Here is a 20,929-nt window from a genome sequence, read left to right as displayed (position 1 = left end):
GTAAGAAGTCTTTTTTTCAAATTCAATAACTGTATCACATGCTTCATGTATTTTCCTAAATACAAATCGTTAAACTTTAGGAAGATAAATAAAAGGAAGTCACAGTTTTTCATAACAAACATATGACTTTAGATAGAACAATTAAAGGATAATAATACAATAATATGTTCTTTTGTTTACAGATTAACTTAATATTTAATGTAAAAAATTCTTCAATATGAGTCACACTGAGTGTGTGGAGATGGCGTTCATGAAGAATTGCCGTTCAAAACAGACTCTTCTGGAAAGCTATTAGTCTAAATTTACAATGGTATAATTTAAATGTAAGATACATATTGTATGTACACCGCTAAGTACATGTATCGGTATTAAAAAAAACAAAAACATTAAGCAGTAAGTTGAGTTCATACTTTAATAAACATATCTCGCAGTGTTTTGGAAAACCCTTTTCTTTGGCAACAAAATGTGTTATTATTTGTACTGTAATCTTATGAATTTAAAGTTTCCATTTTCTTTTCATAGATTGTTTGGCCTTCATTAACCCTGTGAATTGCAAGCCAAAGTCGCAAAATGAAAAATTAATTGATTATGAACAGTGATCGATCTAACATATAAATACATTAGTCAATACAAATTGTGAATAAGAAAAAATGTTTCAGTCCCCTGGAAATACCTTCGGAGCATTCCTTGTCGATCGGTCCCACCTTCCATGAGCTCTAATTGATCGGATTAACGAGGTTATCCGTAGTGACAATTAGCATAAATGAAATACGAACAGAATTTAAGCCCGTAGTCCATTGAAACAATACAAATCGGGAGAGGAGCAAACATAGACCTACAAAAACATCAGAGGCGGGATCAAATGCCCTGGAGGAGTAAGTATCCCCTGTTGACCGGTCACACCCGCCATGTACTCCTTGTCATAATCGGGTAAACGGAAAAAATGCGTAGAAATATCAGTGTTTAAATAATGGCCTAATAATTAGTATGAAAATCGTCAGCTAGCATTTGACCTTATGAGAGATTGTATTTGCTGACAAGATCATCGTATCGACCATAGAACTTGCCAAATGTTAACTTCAAACGAGATGGTTGCTATACTTAATTGTTTCAAAAACTTTATTGTTAAAAGCTTGCCTCGTTTTAAAAATCGATTGTACATAGAGCATGCTCTTGCGTATCGAATCAAGTGGGAAACATAAACCCCATATGCAGGTGATAAGGGTATATTGCTAAATAAGTAAGAGAAGTTGACGATAGAAAAGTTGAAATCATGTTTATCATAAACTTTTGTTGTTAGGTTACCATTACGTTTTTCTATTAAAATATCCAAAAATGAAACAGATGTGTCAGACTCTGTGGTGTCTTTTATCTTAAATTCACTAGGATGTATCGAATCGACATAGAAATGCATATGGAAGTAACTATTGTTAATTGATAATACGTCGTCAATATATCTAAAGGTCGAGTTGAAGGTCACAACAAACGTTTTCTTCTCATGTAGAAGTTTTTGAATAAATTCTACAAAAATAGGTCTGCTAATAACGGGGAGCAATTGGTACTTCATGGGAATTCCAACGGATTGTTGGAAGACCTGATCTCCAAAAACTAAATAGATACATCTATTGTCAATCAGAAACTCAAGCATGATAAAATAAGTTTTTTTTAATTACATATTGTGAAATGCTATAGCAACATATAAGTCATGATTTTATAAAGAAAATTTGAGAAAATATTAATTTCAAATCTGTGACTATGTCCCTTTAAAGTTTAGCGTGTAAAGCGTCCAAATATGAAACTGTTTCGGCAGACTCGGCGCTGTTTTTTTATTTCGAGTTCACTGGGATATATCGAATCGACATACCTTATTTTTGTATGAATTAAAACACATCTGACTGTTGTTAATTGATTAAGAGTCGTCAATATCTTTTAATGTCTAAGCGAAGGTCACAGCTTCTCATGTAGGTTTTGAATAAGGTCTGCTTTATACGTATATCAAAAAAAGGTCGGGCAGTAAAGGCACAATTATTATCAATCAAAATCAAACAAATTGATCGCATACCTGGTCTCCAAAGGCTACATAGATATTGTCAATGTGGAATTCAAGCATCTTTTAAATATCAACTCAAGAAATTTATTTAAAAACTTCAACATGAGAAGAAAACACTAGCTGTGGCCTTCAACTCGACATTTTGTAATATCGACGACGTATTATCAATTGACAATAGTTACTTTCATTCATATGTCGACTCGATATATCCCAGTGAGCTTGAAATAAAAGATACTTCAGAGTCTGACACATCTGTTTCATTTTCAGATAATTTACTAGAAAAAGACAATGGTAACCTTACAACAAAGCTTTATGATAAACGTAATGACTTCAACTTTTCAATCGTCAACTTCCCTTACATATGTAGCAATATACCCTTATCACCTGCATATGGGGTTTATGTCTCTCAGTTGATTCGATACGCAAGAGCATGCTCTACGTATGAACTATTTCTAAAACGAAGCAAACTATTGACAAACAAGTTGATGAAACAAGGATATTAACAGTCTCGTTTGAAGTCATCATTTCTCAAGTTTTATGTTTATGGTCGATACAATGACCTTGTCAGCACATACACTTATCACTGAGTCAAATGCTGACTGATGTTTTTCATACTAATTGTTAGACCATTATTTATACACTGAACTGTCTACGGATTTTTCGTTAATTTCCGATCATGATAAGGAGCACATGGCGGGTGTGACCGGTCGGTAGGGATACTCACTCCTCCATGGCACCTTATCCCACCTCTAAATTTTGAGGTCCGTGTTTGCTCTGCTCCAAATTTGTATTGTTTCATTGGACTTTCGAGATTGAATACTGTTATTTTCTACTTCACACTGTTCATCCGCAATTAAAACATTTCTTATTTCTTTTCTAATCCATAATAACAAACCAAGAACATATTAACAGTGTTTATAAGATATGAGTCGTGTACCCAGCTCTGATTTAACATAATATTACGCGTATCCTTTCCTATGATATACAATATTAAAATATTAAGATTAAGTCTTCTTGCATTGTCTCCCTCTAAATAGTAGTGTGAATTATTTTTAATGGCGATGTACAAGATGAATGGCGTTATAAGTACCTATAATATACAATTCAAATTATCTCATGTGAAATTCTTCTCATTAAAATTATGCTGCTAATTCTGGACAATCCAAAACAACAATGGAAAATATATTATGAACAACTTACAAATGAACGAAAAAAAAATGTGTTCGATATCAATATCATGGTATTGTTGCTATTTATAGCTGAGTACTAACTCGAATGACCAAAACACCAGACCGGATTTAAATACCCTTGACCTAAGCACACAGAAATATTACGCTTAACATTTATAAATATTATGAAAACGGAAAGAAGTCTTCATATTTCATTACTGAAACATATGGTTGATTTGATAAACTAGTGTAAACAGTCGAACACTAAGGATTACAAGGCTTAAACTTTAGTTAACGACATTAATCTACATCTAATGCCTCAAAACTTCACGGCTTAATTTATGTTTAACATGAGTAAACTATATTTAACAGTGAAAACTTTAATTTACAAGTGTAAAACATGGTTTATCTGCTGATTATAGTTTCATGACTTATAAAATGTGGTTAGCAACTCTAAACTTTAAACGTATGTTAATGATTATAACATTTACAACCATAAGCTACAGTTATAATTTCATACAGTTCTGACCTATATTCACAAATATAATATATAGTTTCCGACGTTAAACGTTTGTTAAATACAGTTTATGAATCTAAATTGTTAACAGTAGTTTGCAACTAAAAGTAAGTTACTAATTGTAAAACATAAATTATCTGATGCATATATAAGTACATGATTAGTGAAAGTATGATTAATGACACAGTGCTATAGTTAACAAGCCTACATGTCATAACATACTTATATTAATATCAATAAAAACTATATTTACGTGTATTCACAGATTGATTAACTTGGTTTAGCATTTGTACATATATATATGTAAACTGGCGGATGTACTTGCACGAGTGAAAACTATAGTTAGAGCAAATAGTTAAATACATACGTATTACGATCTCTAAACTTACTTTACCTACTTCATCAAATGAGACTTTCGCTCATTCTGTTGCTTTGGTCTAAACTGTTTGATATACACCGAGACTCCAATATAACTACAAATTTCTAGTGAATTACTCTAAGGGTTAAGGTTCACAATGCTCTTACTAAATATATGTCTTTAACAAATTTCCAATCTAACGTCATACTGGAAATGATTACATCACACTAATTAAGATACACATGCAGTTACCTATTGCAGGTCAGTTTGAATGTCCCCTATGTTGATACATGCATCATACATACTCTTCAAAAAAAGAAACGCATAGTAGGAATAATACCCTGAAAAATGTAAGATAGTTTTGTGATACAATTTTTTTTAAGATGGATATGATTCACTGGAGTAAAATGCATTATTATTTTTTTTTTTATATATATAATTTAGCATTTGTTAATTGTACAACTATTCTACAAATCTCACAGACGAAAAGACCCGATTTTGCAAAATGCTAAAAAAATTTTTTTTTCTCAATTTTCATTTGGTGGTTTTTGATGCAGTTGCTTCAGACACCAAAGGGCTATCAAAAGCTAGGATTCTCGATATTTTGATTCTGGTTTTATCTGAAAATTGACGCTATTTAAAAATGCTGCATCTGAATGTTGCATATCACAAAAAGGAAAATGGGCGACTGGAAGCAGCTGTACCACAGTCTACAATTGCAAGAGGTTTTAATGTTACGCACAGCACCATATCTAACCTATAAAACATATACCATTAACATGGAACACCCTATGTTCGCCAAAACTATGGCAGACCACACGTGACATCAACAGCACAGGATCGCTTCAGTGGTTTACTTAATTTTCATGAATGTTTCACAATGACGTCATCTACAGCATTAGCTATCCCTGATTACTGCACAGAACATCTAACAAGACCGTTTGCAGTTGACTATGGAATGCTGGAATTATTGCCAGAGGATATCCATGCCATTGTTCTGACCCCACAACACCGCAAATATCGACTTCAGAGTATGGCCACAGCAACACCGCTGAACATTTTCGTTTAGCTACTAATCCAGAATGTTTATCGCAAAGCCTGTTATAAGTTTAAGAGTGCATAAGCTTCGTAATGAAAGTTTTACAGAAAACTGCCTCCAGGACGTAGATAGATTTGGTGGTGGTAGTGTAATGATATGAAAAACGGTATTCCATAAAAGTAAGACTGATTCGGTTCATATTCAAAGGACTTTGATGGAGAAAGGTACTCTAACGATGTTCTACCTGCACATGCCTTTCCAATATTGCAGCATCCTGCAGCCGTATTTCAATCTGACAATACACAGCCACATGCGGCTCGTTTTACAATCGCATTCTTGCAAAGTTACAGCAACCTGTTTCTGTCATGGTCATCTAAATCGCCAGATTTAAACCCAATTGAGCATGCATGGGACAAAATGGATTGGCATGATTTGCCAAAGACAATCGCGTCCCCAGAATCTGCAACAGCTGATCAAAGCTCTACATTTACAATGGGAGAGTATTCCTATACATTTTTTTACACTCATTTGCTCCATTAGATGCCGTTTTAGGCTATCATTTGTGTCTGTGGGGGGCATACAAGATATTGATCTTTAATGACCTTGAACTGTCTATGATTTTTAAATTCTTGAGTAATTATGACATTTAGATTGCAGACCTATTGTTAACCACATTTCTTTATTGTCAATACATCATTTTACTAAATAATCTTTATATTCAATGTGTTACTAAAATTCTACTATGCGTTTCTTTTTTTTGAAGAGTACATGTATATTTCTTCTGCCAAGCAGAAGAACTCAGTCTCTATGCTCTCAGAGATTGGTATGAGGAGTAATTTTTTTTTCAAAATGAAGGCCCATGTTTATTTGAGTTATTAATTTTAAGAAATAGGACGCTCTAATAGTTCTGAATAACACTCTATTCAACTGTGTCCCCTGCTGCATTTATAAATATATTCCTATTTAACGATATTGATGCAACACTTGTTGCTTTGAATTGAAAAACGTTTCCTTTGTGCTGCACTGTCGCTATTTACAAACGTAAGCACATCAATACCCACCCACCCCCCCACCCACCCCCCCCCCCCCCCCAAAAAAAGAATTACCTCTGTGAGTCATCTGCGTAGGGCGTTAAAAATTAACAAACCGTATCATAATTGATTTTAACCGTGATAGTGCTCAGTATTCTAAAAATCTATGTATTTATATCATATTGCTTCCTGGTGTTAAACTATGAATTAACTTTCAAAGGAGCAAAGAATATAGAGTGACATATAAATCTAATAAATGTTCAATAAATACGATGCCTTCAAAACAGCAGAGTAATTAACATTAAAATAGAAAGCACTAATTAGACCCCAAATATCGATCTGTACTTTATCACAAGTTCAAAAGGTGGAATTAATTGATGTAGTTCCGTGTGAAATTTAAAAGAAAAGAGATGGGAAGGTGTGTGTCCCACTTTATTGATAGTGAAAGCGGAACTATCATTTGACCGTACATGGACACGTGCCTATATGTACGTCATCAAGGTAAATAAACACGGCATGAAAGTAGCAGGTAGCTAGGAAGTTGTAAGGAAGCACGCTGTATGAACAACTCCACAACCAAGGTTGTCGGCGCTCAGCTGTATGAATTGTCAAAGGTCGCAACAGACAGAGGCTTTGTATTTTGTTATCCAATAACGCTGTATTTACGACACAAAAACGCTTTTGTTTTTATGTAAAAAGGCATTATCTGTTATAAATAACTCTGAGTATTCTAAGCAATATGTTGTTTTCAAATTTGTATCGTAAAAAGATATTTGCGTCAATTCATAATTGAAAACTTGTGCTTTATATAAGGACGAGAAATAAGAAGCTTGTCTGCCAGGCTCAGTCGTCGTGTGTGTGACATGTGATTAAGACTCGCGACAGTAGCGACACCTGTCGATTCTGCGACTGACAGCACCTTCGTCAACATATCACTGGTTCAGAGTGGCCGCTGCGGTGAGGGATATGTTTAAGTATGCAAGTCCCTCCCTACAGTAGCAATTGAGGGTGCACGTTTGCCGATTGGAGGTTTTCGGCTTGCTGGGATCGATCATAGCCATACAGAAGTGTATACGCTGTAAACGTAACTAAAGAAAGTAGTTGTTTTTCAATTATTCTTAGGATTAAAGTTCCAGGCGTGAATTTGGACGGATAGGTGAGTAGTTATGTTGTATAATAGACCGTCATTTTTGCTCATTTGGTTCATTTCCCCTCTGCGAAAGTAAAAAAAAAATATTATTAAATCGTAGGGCAAGGAAGTATCTGCAGTATTGTGCAGCTGGTTTATCGATAACAAATACAAGTTGTCGATAATTATACAAATTAAAACCACACATCATTGTTGGCAAATTATTTTAATCACACTATAATAAGTAAATCAAACTTTTAATAATTATCGCTTTTGTACAAAAAAACATTGAGATATATGAATACTATTGACATGAGGCGCTAACTAATTATTCCATGTAACATAACACAATGCAAACCCTTTGATAAATAATTTCGAATTAAAAAAAAATCATTAGGGAAATCTGGTGTTTTAAAATCGCAATCAATATGAAAATTTATTACAATGATGCTGCGGCTGTGAAAAATCGAAGGAATTACTTTTTTGAACGACAAACAAATCGGCAGAAAAAAAGTCTGCGTGGGGTCTTGAAACGACTTACACCATACAAATTAGCCTTGTCATGATTCATATGCGAGAATTGAAGGAGACACGTGTAAACTCTTTATAATCCAAATACGACTTCTCGGTATTATCGAAGGTGGTAAGGTTAAACGTAAAATATTTGATGTAGCTTACTTAAGGAATCTGTTTGAAAGCTTTTATAATTTATTGTTTAGAAGACTTATTCGAATGTTATAGAATTAAAGATAGATTTAGAATTAAGGATATTATTAAAACGGAATCTCGTCTTTTATGTCTATTAATATTGCTGCGTCCAAAACACCCGAGACATGCATCTTAATATAATAAAAATGACCCTGTGTGTTGTAAGTAAGAAGATCATCATTAAAATATTTTAAACAGTTCAGCCTTTTTTTCCCTTTCCCGTCCACCCCCTTTTTTCTTCCTGTCATTTTTTTTCATTTTATTGTTCATTTCCCCTCTTTTTTCTATTTTGTACTCTGTAATCTCCTTAAAAATTAGTTTAAAACGCATGTCTTTGTAAAACTACAAATATATACCATTGTTACGTTTGTACCTTGATCTCTCATGGAAAGAACTAATATAGGCAACTTTCGCCAGCTGTTCAATCCATGTTCATTGTATATACTTCTATGTATATCATAGATAAAATACTTCTTAAACTAAACTAACAGTTCAGGTAGACCAACACAAAAACAATAAAGTTGAAAAACACGAATAATTTCTAATAATATAGTGGAAAATATAGTGCTGTGAATGAATCACATTTAATATTAACCCCTTGGGTGATGTCTTTTATCCCAAACTTATGTGTCAGAACTATTCGTACAAATAACACAAACGCTGAGCTTAGTTTTATCGCTTAGCAAAAACTCCAACGGGCACCTGCTGACGTTAAATAAAATGTAAAAGTTTTGAGGACTTTGATCTTCATTTATTAGATTATTTTGATAAAGCAAACAAATCAAAGATGCTAATCATCAGTAATAAAAATCCAAAATCCCAAGTATGTAAAAAAATTCAAATTTCTTTGAAAATTTCTGTAGAATAAGTATCATTAGTTGTTGAGCTAGTTAAAAGGAAGGTATCAATGAATCAAACATGTTTATAATGCATTGGAAATCTCCGTATCAGCAGCACTTTTTATGGTGAGCACATGTTATAAACCTTCAACAGATGCTATCTGCGTATGTTATTTGATCTCCGAATGTACCTTAAAATCTCTCAGATAATTATTGTTTCGATGTCTTTTCGAACCTATGTTCAATACAAATAAATGTTTCGACCATAGGTCACCTTAAAAGAAAACTGCACCGTTCTTTGTCGATACTTTACATCCTAAAATTTTGTAGAATAAATATTGGACAAGATACATGAATAAAGAAGAGCCACAATTTCAGTTTAATAACGATAATCAATATTTTCTTGGGTTCATCAAGTCATAATCCTTGAAATATTCAACATCCTGTAACGGAATAGAACCTATTTTATGATGGTCAATATTGACTTCAGATAAGCGAGCACCTGTCTATCTGCAAATGTATACAAGTGTATTAAGACAAATATATCAAGATATAATTGTTATTTCTTAATACATGCTCCACCACTTTGAAATCAATGAAAATTTAGAAGCATTAGAAATAAAAAGAAACTTGCTGTTCACGATGAATTGTGAAGAAACACGGGAATTATAAGATTGATATTTTTCTATGCTCTGAGTAAGTTTATTGTTTAATATAAAAAAAAGTGAAACACAAAATACGACTAAAAATGGCGATTTTTCTAAAGATTCTACACGAGCAACTGATTTTATGAATGTTATCAATATTATCGACAATTGAATTACTGGCCTTAATGAATGTGATGTTAGCTTAACCCTATTATTATCGTTATATTGCAGTAGCTAGATTTTCTTGAATTCCTCGTTGACATAATGTAAAATCAATGTCAGAGTTTCTATTTTGGCATGTGTAAAGCAAACATTTTCCTGTAAGAGATCTAAATGAGAACTAGTATTTTCTGTAGTTTCAAGTATTTGCAAGGCTTCAATTTTCAAAGTTTCGTTTTTTCTCGTCTATCAAGAGATGCTGATTATTGTTTAAGACTTCTCGAAGATTATAAAATAGACATTTCTCAAGAAGCCTCTCTTAGTCTTGAATTGATGGCCATGTCAACGGTGTAGCAGATCATAAATCTCTGAAGGAGTGCAGGAGAAAGAGCGAGAACAAGATATGGCTCCCGCAGATAGATGTTCTAAGTCGACATTAACAGCCAATCAAAATAAGTTAATTCATTAAATCTCGCGAGAATTGTGATCATTATTTTTAATTTTCGATTAGCACGTACCACATGAATTTAAGGTAAGATCCCAGTTGGGTGCAGTTGAAAAAAAAACCCGTCGTAATTAATAACATGATCATTATTAATAACTCTTGAAAACTGATAACCCTTGATCTAAAATATTGATCTACAATATTTCGTTGGTCTCTTAAAAAACCATGTCCTTTTGAGAACAGTTCATTTGTACTAAATTTCATACTCTACATGTATGTACACTTCTGTGTGTGACATACACACACACCACATTGAAGGACACTTGTAATGCAGACAAAAAATTGGATATATGGATTTAATATTTCTACTTTTATTTTAGTTATAAACTATGCAAATAGTAAATTTCTTAAATATTTTTTTAAAATGTTGATTTTTATGATGTTCAAAATTTTCACTTTTCCCCTTATAAAGCTATACTTTTTTTTTTTAAAAAAAAAAATCACAATAGAATATTGAAAAATCTTGAAAAAAATAAACTTTATGTGTCCGAACTTAATTTCATTTTACTTATATAAACATAGATTTAGAATCCATTTTCATGATTTTTGATTTTTTTTTTTTGCAAATCGTCTTTATATATGCATCTTTTGTTTACCTTGAATGAGATTCTTTTAGCAAATCGTCTGAAATATGCACCTCTGCTATAAAAACTCTCTCTTCTTTGTGTTGTATTATTCTGCTTCGTACTAGTGATACATGGAATGTCATATTTATAGCGGGTGAATGTCTTAAGTGGATGATATCTTTGTAATTTTTCGCCTTCACAGAGTTCTTTTCACCCTTCTTTGACCCTGTAATATTATACATATTATCAATTAGTATAATTAGTTTATTAATCAAGAATACAGGGATAAAACGTCCCCAAGACTGATGAATAATCACGGCATAAAGCATTCAAAAGAAGTCAAAACAATACGATTATCAAGCCGATGGCGAACACACTGGAAATATGGTCAAAGAGGACATGATATTTTCCTGGAATATCAAACCAGTGGCAATTTTGTGCCTTCTGAATATGGAGTCAGATGAAATTAGCTTGATCCTATTAGAAATCCCCAATGTTCAGTACCGACCAGAAGAAGATGATTGAATTATGTTTTACTGATCGAATAATTGACTTCATATAATGTAGTAAAAAGTCAGGCTCATCTTCCAAGATACGGCGAGTGCCACTAGGTTTCGACTAAGCACAAGAAAATCACGACATGCAAATCGTTATCCTCCATCGCTTTGCGTGAAGGAACGAAATCTAAAGTGTTACTTTAACTTGTAAAATAGATATTTCCATGACCCAGAAAAATAACAATTGACTTTAGGAGCTCCCAGTTCTGATAGAGAGAGAGAGAGAGAGAGTATTACATAATGGTTAAACTGATAATGTAAACTTGATATAAAACTTCTAAGATTAAGATTGTGCAAATGCTGACAACTGATGAAACAGAATGTGTGTCCGATTCTGATATGCCTTCATATATCTAAGACTTTTCCCATACTTTACCTCTTATTCGAACATGGAATCACACATAAAACTCGTATATTTTGTTATATAGAGATAATTATAGTCATTTATATGTATGATAGCAGATTCGGGTTTCTGCCTCGCATTTTTCCTACACATTTCCAAGCTCGTATATTATGAAGATTTAAGTTTTAAATCAGCTTTTATCTAATCCTGTCTTAAAGCTAAATCCTTATTCTTGACATGCAGACAGGTGGCACATAATCAGTTATTTCGTGTAAACAGAGTTGAAATATCTATAATACTAGATAAATTAAAGTCGAATTGAGCAAAGTAAAGCCTGGCACCTAAAATTCCAGGAAAATATCATTAATATTCTTTTTTCGAAGTTGTACAAATAATTTATAAAACTAGAATTGTAGCAAAGATCCCGTAAGCTTATCGAATACTACAGAAACATGAACACGCCTTGTTTGGAAAACCTTTGCAGCATTGTGGTATCACTAAAAGTCAACATATTTTAAGTCTACAGATATGGTAATGTACAGTGATATATACATTTTTAGACGTGGTCATGTGAACCTGTCCATTTGAGGTCTCAAAACGGAAGCCGTGCGTAGAACATATGAATTGAATCTACGCTAAAGGAAAGAGTGCAGAAGTTGTTTTCGATCAAAATATAAACACGCTGAATCAAAATAAAGAGAGTAATACGAAGATTTCCTTAAACAAATGAAAGAAGCATTTCGAAAAAAGTATTAACGTGAAAATCATTTTATTTAACCACGCTAGTATACAAACAACTCGGCCGCGTAATATTAAGCTGTGTACGCGTCATCGATAATAGTTTACTTCCGAAAATGTCATATTAAGTCGGACCCTATGAAATTCGGACAATACGAACTAGTGATGACTAATTATCTTTTACAGAGCGAATGAAAAAAGATGTAGATATATATTTTTTTTTACAGTCAAAAATTTAGTAGGTATCAAAACCCTATAAAAAATTTTCACCAGCCATGAAATTTGTAAAATCATTTTGACCCCATCTTTCAGTACCGTATGAGTACTTTGATTTGTCCTTGTGTTCACAACTGCATTATTTGATATCAAGCAAGCGAAAGCGTAAATTACCATCGAATTTGAAATTGTAAGTTTCTAAATAAATTACAATAAAGATTAGCACTAAGGTAAATAAGAGGATAAAGTTATAATTAAGATGGACTATATTCGAAAGTGTCTTTGTTTTTGGTAATTTAAGTAGATGTAATTCTTTTCAGTTTTTTGGGGTCGTGAGTTTAGCATTAAAGCATGCAATACAGACTTATATGAAGCTAGAATTATCGGAGGCGGCAAGACCCATCGCACTTTTGTGTCGCTATTAAACACTTTTAATTGATATGCTGTTTCAAAAAAGCAATTACTTTTTTGTTTGAATATTCGTAAAATATCAAAGCCATAAAATACTCGACAGTGTCACTTTTATGCATAATACAAACAGTAATAGGGAAAACAAAAAAAAAATGCTTTTAATCTCAGATTTACATTCAATAGTTATGCAAACCTTTTTCTTTAATTAATTTGAAGAGAGGCAGATCGAGTTCTTGTTTACGTAGCTTTGAGACAGATTCTTGTTTATGTAGCTTTTATGTAAATTTTGTGGATATCACATTATCAATATATGCAGGTGCAAACATAAGGATCAGAAATCACTTTCGATTTAGTAACCCAGCTAACAGGAAGTCGTTTTAAAGGGCCAATTTTTATCTGATATTGAAAACTATTTAACGAATGCAGTAATATTTTACTGACGTACTGACCTAGTATGTCAGTAAAACGAATCCTTATTTATAAACACTATGATAAACAGCGCGTACAAACTTTGTCTGATCGCTATCTTTCTTTTGTTTACTAAACATTTACAAACAGGACAACACTAACAGATTTTCTAACAGTGTTAAAAGTTGCGACCGATATGTATATTTCTGAGTTTATGACTCTTTACTTATTTATAACTACAAAGAAAATGAAAGGTTCCATTTACTGGCGTGCCCTGGCTTTGACATTCCAATAACCATTGCTTTAGAAAAGTGACCCGTATGTTGGTACATGTTTATGCATTATTCCATTTCTGCCATTCTTTATATTGGATCCTGTATTATAATGTATGAACCAAGCTATAAAACAGACAGCATTTCAAAATCATTATATTTCAGATGAATATAGGAAGTCAGTGAGATTTTGGGAAGTAAATTAAAAAAAAAAACAAAAACAACTAGTAGACTAATTGTTCTCGAACAATTAGAGGTCTTTCCACCTTCTTCGAATTTCATATATTTTTCATATTTAACTCTCTAAAGTTAATTTTTATTCAAATAGAATCCATAAATGGCTTGAAAGTTAGAAAAAATGAAAATTTTAAAAATTTTGAGATGACCTTGACCTTTGACCTTGAACAAATATTCAAGGTCAAAGGTCAAGGGTCACATTGCACTTGACCCCATGCTTCTACAACTTTTAGTTTTAAAGTTATAAGGTTTAATAGTAAGCGCAAAGACGTTAAAGGGCGATAACTCATATAAGGAGTCATCGGATACTTTCGCACTGAATAGATTGAAGTTGTGTCTAACGACCCTGCAGACATTAGTGAAGGTTTTGTGTCTCTATGGTTTACGGTTTCGGAGGAGTAGCGATAACAAGGTTTTCACTAAAAGGGGCAATAACTCTTAAAGGGGTAAATCTTAGGGGACAAGTATGAAATCTTTGAAATAGTTTTAAGAGGACATATTAATGTTGCAAAGATACTTAGTATACATTGAAAGACAAAAGAGATATAAAAAGAGCTTAATTTCTCATATTTTGAATGACCTTGACCTTTGACCTTGACATAAATTTCAAGGTCTGAGGTCAAAGAATCTTATCCAATTGGTTTCATGTCTCTACGACTTATGATTTCGAAAAAAAAATATTATTTGTAAACTTCAAAAACTTTCAGGGGCAATAACTCATAAAAGGGGTCCACGAATACTTTCACAATGAAAAGATTGAAGAGTCCCCTCGATTAGTCGAAGACATTGGTGAAGGTTTCGTACCTCTACGGTTTACGGTTTCGAAGGAGTAGCGATAACAAGCTTTTATTGCCAAAGGGGTAATAACTCTTGGAGGGGTCAAAGTTCATATATGCAGGGTCAACTGTAAAAATCTTTTAAAGAGTACATTCTTATAGACTATAAATCTTTTCGATAGATCTTGAAACATAGAATCACATCAGGGGGTGGAAAAATAATAATAATAATAATAATAATAATAATAACTAGTAGACTAATTGTTCTCGAACAATTAGAGGTCTTTCCACCTTCTTTAAATTTCATATATTTTCCATATTTAACTCTCTACTATTTATTTTTATACAAGAGAAACCAGAAATGGCTTGAAAGATGGAAAAAATGAAAATTTTAAAAATTTTGAAATGACCTTGACCTTTGACCTTGAATAAATATTCAAGGTCAAAGGTCAAGGGTCACATTGCACTTGACCCCATGCCTCTACGACTTTTAGTTTTAAAGTTATAAGGTTTAATAGTAAGCACAAAGACGTTAAAGGGCGATAACTCATATAAGGGGTCATCGGATACTTTCGCACCCAACAGATTGAAGTTGTGTCTATAGACCCTTAAGACATTAGTGAAGGTTTTGTGTCTCTACGGTTTACGGTTTCTGAGGAGTAGCGATAACAAGGTTTTCAGTAAAAGGGGCAATAACTTTTAAAGGGGTAAATCTTAGGGGACAAGTATGAAATCTTTGAAATGGTTTTAAGAGGACATATTAATGATGCAAAGATATTTAGTATATGTTGAAAGACAAAAGAGATATAAAAAGAGCTTAATTTCTCATATTTTGAATGACCTTGACCTTTGACCTTTGTATATATTTTAAGGTCAAAGGTCAATGAATCTTATCCAATTGGTTTCATGTCTCTACGACTTATCGTTTTGAAAAAAAAATATTATTTGTAAACTTCAAAAAGTTTCAGGGGCAATAACTCATAAAAGGGGTCCACAAATACTTTCGCAATGAAAAGATTGAAGAGTCCCCTCAATTAGTCGAAGACATTGGTGAAGATTTCGTAGCTCTACGATTTACGGTTTCGAAGGAGTAGCGATAACAAGCTTTTATTGCGAAAGGGGTAATAACTCTTGGAGGGGTCAAAGTTCATATACGCAGGGTCAACTGTAAAAATCTTTTAAAGAGTACATTCTTATAGACTATAAATCTTTTCGATAGATCTTGAAACATAGAATCACATCAGGGGGTGGAAAAATAATAATAATAATAATAATAATAATAATAATAATAAACAGAAGAATATCAATAGGTCTTTCCACAGAAAGGTGGAAAGACCTAATAATAAACAGAAGAATATCAATAGGTCTTTCCACAGAAAGGTGGAAAGACCTAAAAAGCTACTGTACATATTGTAAATATTAAAAAAAAATTGTGTTCGGATACTGTAAACATATTTTTTCCGCGTGGATTAATTTACGTTATGCACGTGGTAATAAATATTAAACGGAAATTTGTTACAGCTCACCTAAAGTGTCAAAAAGAAATAAAACATATAATGGTCATCCAAGAAATCCGCGAAATTTTCTATCCGCAGATTGAACAGAACTTTTTCGCGGAATTATGCACCCGTGCAAAAAGTACGTTTACAGTGTTTCCATTTCCATGATCAAACAAGTCGAGATGAGGAATTTGATTGAAATCTTTTCCTACATTAAAGTGCAGTATCATAGATTTCAAGAGATTAGATATGTCATTGGGTATTTTCACCATTGCATTATTAACAGTAATACTAACGTCGAATGTTCTTGACAGAATTAAATTTATAAATTATCAATGAGAATGCCGGGGAGTGTTTGAGTGATGCGATTCCAAGTATCACGAGGTTGCTTTCAGCAGCATTTTTGCTTCTCCCAGCTACCAAGCGCGTTACGTGACAAAAACTACTTAGCCAGACTTAGTTTTAACTCGTGCATGGAGAACATTTGTTGTACGTTTACACTTCTGTCGTTGACACCTGTTTTGTCTCGGATTATTATTAAATACACCGGAAGATGTGATGAAAAATTATTGGACAATTTTATTGTCAGCGTAACTATGTTTTTCGACTCATGCCTTAGAAGAAAAAATGTTTCGTGTTTTGCAAAACTGGTGTAAATCACAAAAGCATTGACAACTTCAATTCACTTTGGAATGCTTGCATGCTTTTTAACAAATGATTCATGTTTTAGTCTACTTTATTTTTTTTTTCATCTGTAAGGATTTTTTTCTCTCTAACTAATGTTAGAGTAGAGAGAGTGTTCGTCTCGAGGGCGGGATGGTTTGATTCCTCTTTAGAATAAATTAGTTTTTAAGAATGATTGTTTTGCAAGACACCTTAATCGGATCGAACGAAACCAAATATCAACATAAGAATGCAACATTCAATGTTCAACGAAATGTCAAAGTTTCATTTCATTTCTCAAAACTGAAAAAGAACTGAAAATGTTTCATAAAATGACGTTTTAATATAAATACTTAATATTAAATTTCTTTTTGGGTTTTGGAGAAACAAAAACGACAAATTTTAATTGAACAAACATGCAAGACCTTATTATGAATACTAATTTGAACTTTTAACAACTGAGAATGAAGATTAAAAAAAACAAACAATTTTGTTCAATTTCTTGTCATAGTCTTGAAATTCGCTTTAGAATACAAATGTTATTGAATTTTATTTCGGAAAAAAATGTTGGTTATCCTATTATGTAATAGATTATGACCTTTAGGATGATTGTATAACTAACACACTAAAAGGAATCGCTTTACAACTTCACATTTCTCTACCATTGTAGAAGATCGAGTGGCAGGCCAGAAATAAACATTACTGCAAGATATTGGTTTGACATTTTTCAAATTTTAATAAAGATGTGTAATATTGTTCCAAATAGCTAATATCTACCCACATGTTACAATCATTCAGTAATTCATAATAATAAACTTAGTCCTGTAGACGAGTGTTTCGAGGATCAAAGACAATCTAACAACACCAATAGTAATCGTGGAAAATGTTTTTCTTTTTTAATTAAGAAAAGACTACATGTACTTTGAAATGAATTTACTAGCGACTATTTTTTTTTATTTGAGATATTTATAAAATCCTTAAATGATATTGACAAATATTATCCAAACGAATTAATTTAAGGGAAGAATATGAACGTTATTGAGAACAAAAACAGGAATCTTCTTGTAAGCCAACCTATAACATGCACAATTTGTACAAATACATTTCATGCCTCGTTGTAAAGATAAGGACGAGCCAATGTAAACTTGTATTTAGGACCACTAAGTGCTAACTGCTAGATTGTCGACCACTGATCTATTAGAAGCAAAGGAAAGCCAAGTTTCCTTGTCAGCATCATTGGTTAAGTGGACAGCGTAGCGTGACTTGCAGTTCACTGTAACTGAACAGATGAAGTAACACAGCATAAACACAGAATATAGACCATGATCTCCTCCCACAGCTCGTGTAATTTCCCTGAATACTCCTAGGGAGCAAACACTCATCGCTACTCAAGTTATTAAATAATACGAACTGAAGCGAAACTTTATCGAATAAACCCAGTTTTTACTATCATACTTCAGATTCCCAGATCTAATTTCTGAATAAAGCTCAATGTTTGATGCCATTCTGAAAAAAAAAAACGTGATAAAGCCACATGCAACACAAAGGGATGTTCAAAAATCACTTTGTTAGGTTTCTGTGTATACTCTTGTAGTAGAAAGCAAATTTGCTAATATGCTGTTCAAAAGTTATGCTATAAGAATTCTATAAATTAACGGCAGTAAGTTGACAAGCAAGATATCAACGTATTTAGCGATCATCCATTTTGATCTCGCTTGTCATTGCTACACTTGTTTAATATCAGTCCTTCTACTTGTCACGAAACTGGACAGAAAATGTCATCATAAAGCTTGATAAAGCAATCTAGTACCGAATACATGAAGTCCATTCCAGGAAAATAGCGCCCAGTTATCACCGTGATCAGTCTTTTTAATACTAGACCGATGATTCTACTCTGACCAGCTTTGTTTTATGAACGTCTTATGATTATCGCACATAGTTCGGGGAAAAAGACAACACAACCTGATGACATTCGTATATTCCTTTTCAGTAGGATATAAAAGATCTTAATGCATCTTTATTTATTTTCTTAATAGGAGCTATTGTTTCCTACAAATTCTGAATCTGTATCATAAATCTAAGAAATTGGACGGGATGAATAATTTATCGCCAGGTTCGTGACGGGGATCCACCATACTAAAAGTTCTGATAACTCGCTACAAAGGAGGGACGGTTTATAGTCTTTTAATCTGTGGTGTCCCTTCACTTCCCACCCACAATAGAGTGCAAGGAATGAATTAACTATTTATATGTCGGTCAGTATTAGCTGTATTCTAAATGTCTATCAGAACGCAAAGCGAGAAGAAGCAGTGTTTTTTACATGTTTCCAGACTCGCACCTTTATAATCAAAATACTCCGTAACACCAAATAGAGCTTTACGGATATTGAGGTCTTAATTCCGTTCGTTCGGTTGGTTAAATTATCATTCGCAATTCTCTTGATGTCCTTTAGCGACCGCTTCATGTTTTATTGATTGCAAAGGGCATTATTTGAATTTAATTACATTTATTTATTCCTGTTTGGTTCCCAGGCCTTGCTTGCCTTGGGTTTTATTATATTCTTTTATTTGAGTAAAAATAATTGGAGAAAATGTTGCTTTTTCTTTGTTTAATTTGGCCAATATTGGCCACATTTATGAAAAAACGTTCGTAATTAGGCAATTGAATTCGCAATCCAATTTAGGCTTCCACAAAATTTGCATTAATTGAGACACCCGTTTCCTAAACGAAAGGTATTGTGCTTTTCAGAGACACCTGTTTTTTGTTGTCATTGCCTGAGGTTTTACATTCGTGTAAGTTGAGTAATGTTATTTCGAATTGTTTTATTTTTCAAATTTATAATCTCAGCGAAAATGATGAAAAAATTACTGTAAATTAAATGAAATTGACTTTGATTGCACAAATAATCGAGAAGGGCAAAAGACACTTCCTGTCTCTGAGATGATATATGGGCTACCTTTGTTATTGTTTTTAAAAGCACAAAGACATAGTATTAATAGAAACATTGTTGTCCAAAGTTAAAGTTCCTGAAGCAGAAATGGAAGTCTGATACGCTAAAGAAAAAAAAACATACAAACTAATGAATAATTTCCTTCTCTTGAAAACAAGAAAAAGGCGATTGAATGCCGTGCAATGGTTCAGACGGGAGGAATCTATTGGCGATAATTGACCAACGTCTGAGAGCCTCTGATGTGGCTACGTTGGGGTAAGAGAGTAAGTGCTTTGTTAACCAGAAAGGGTATCAGGTCTCATCTATCATTTTATAAATTGGTTCATGACATCTAACTATTTGTCGGGGCTTTTCTAGAGACGATCTTTTTAAGCTGGAGACAACTGGTGTTGGGGCATTTGTCATGTAATCTGTTTGTCGTTATCTCCGGAACACAATCTTACTCTGGAATTAAACTATTTCTTTCTGTTTATGTGTATCTGGCCGATTGATTTGTCGATTATGACTGAAATATTTCAATGCTGAAAATACAAACACAGCCATAGAATGACAATCATGAACATATATGACAATGTCTTTTCTTACGCCAAACGTTGTGACAATAAATATCGTGGATATACACTGCAAGACACTGCATTAAAAGAATCATATAGGTACCATTAAAAACTGAAGCTTCAGAAGTTCCTTTAATAACACAAAATATACAATGACTTCCTAAGTAGATGCCTATATGTTAGATTCTGCTTTCAAGATTGTGAAGCTAATGATAACTACATGTACTCCCTCATGGCATATCGCAGATTCTTCTAAAACTGTTCCACAAGCCTGTATGACTTAGATTTATTTTCATAAAACCCTAATTTTAATTTCTTGTTTCTGTGAAATTACTATGTAAACGTACATTTAGCGCGCTCAAACTTTAGCGCCATCATCCTCTTCAATTGACTAGTGCATTCATAAATTACATTGTAGCACACTCAAACTTTAGCGCAATGACTAGTGCATTCATAAATTAGCACACCCAAACTTTAGCGCAACCATCCTCTTCAATAACTAGCAGAATCATAAATTAGCGCAATTTAGTTTTTAAAGGATATTTATAGCTTTAATTATTACATGTATTAGCGTGAACATATATTAGA

General features: G+C 33.0%; 1 protein-coding gene across 1 annotated transcript in view; it reads left to right on the top strand.

Annotated features, from left to right (window-relative positions):
- The first annotated feature begins 7,008 nt into the window (after positions 1-7,008).
- The window catches only part of LOC133172091 (alpha-2A adrenergic receptor-like), a 40,787-nt gene continuing 26,866 nt past the window's right edge, over positions 7,009-20,929 (top strand). The window contains exon 1 of the mRNA XM_061306898.1: positions 7,009-7,320. The gene's annotated coding sequence lies outside the window, so the exon portion shown is untranslated. The remainder of the gene's footprint in view (positions 7,321-20,929) is intronic.

The sequence above is a fragment of the Saccostrea echinata genome, unplaced genomic scaffold (genome assembly GCF_033153115.1).
Source record: "Saccostrea echinata isolate AGI-Se365-2 ecotype Australia unplaced genomic scaffold, CSIRO_AGI_Sech_v1 ptg000054l, whole genome shotgun sequence".
NCBI lineage: Eukaryota > Metazoa > Mollusca > Bivalvia > Ostreida > Ostreidae > Saccostrea > Saccostrea echinata.
This window is presented reverse-complemented; position numbering and strand designations above follow the sequence as displayed.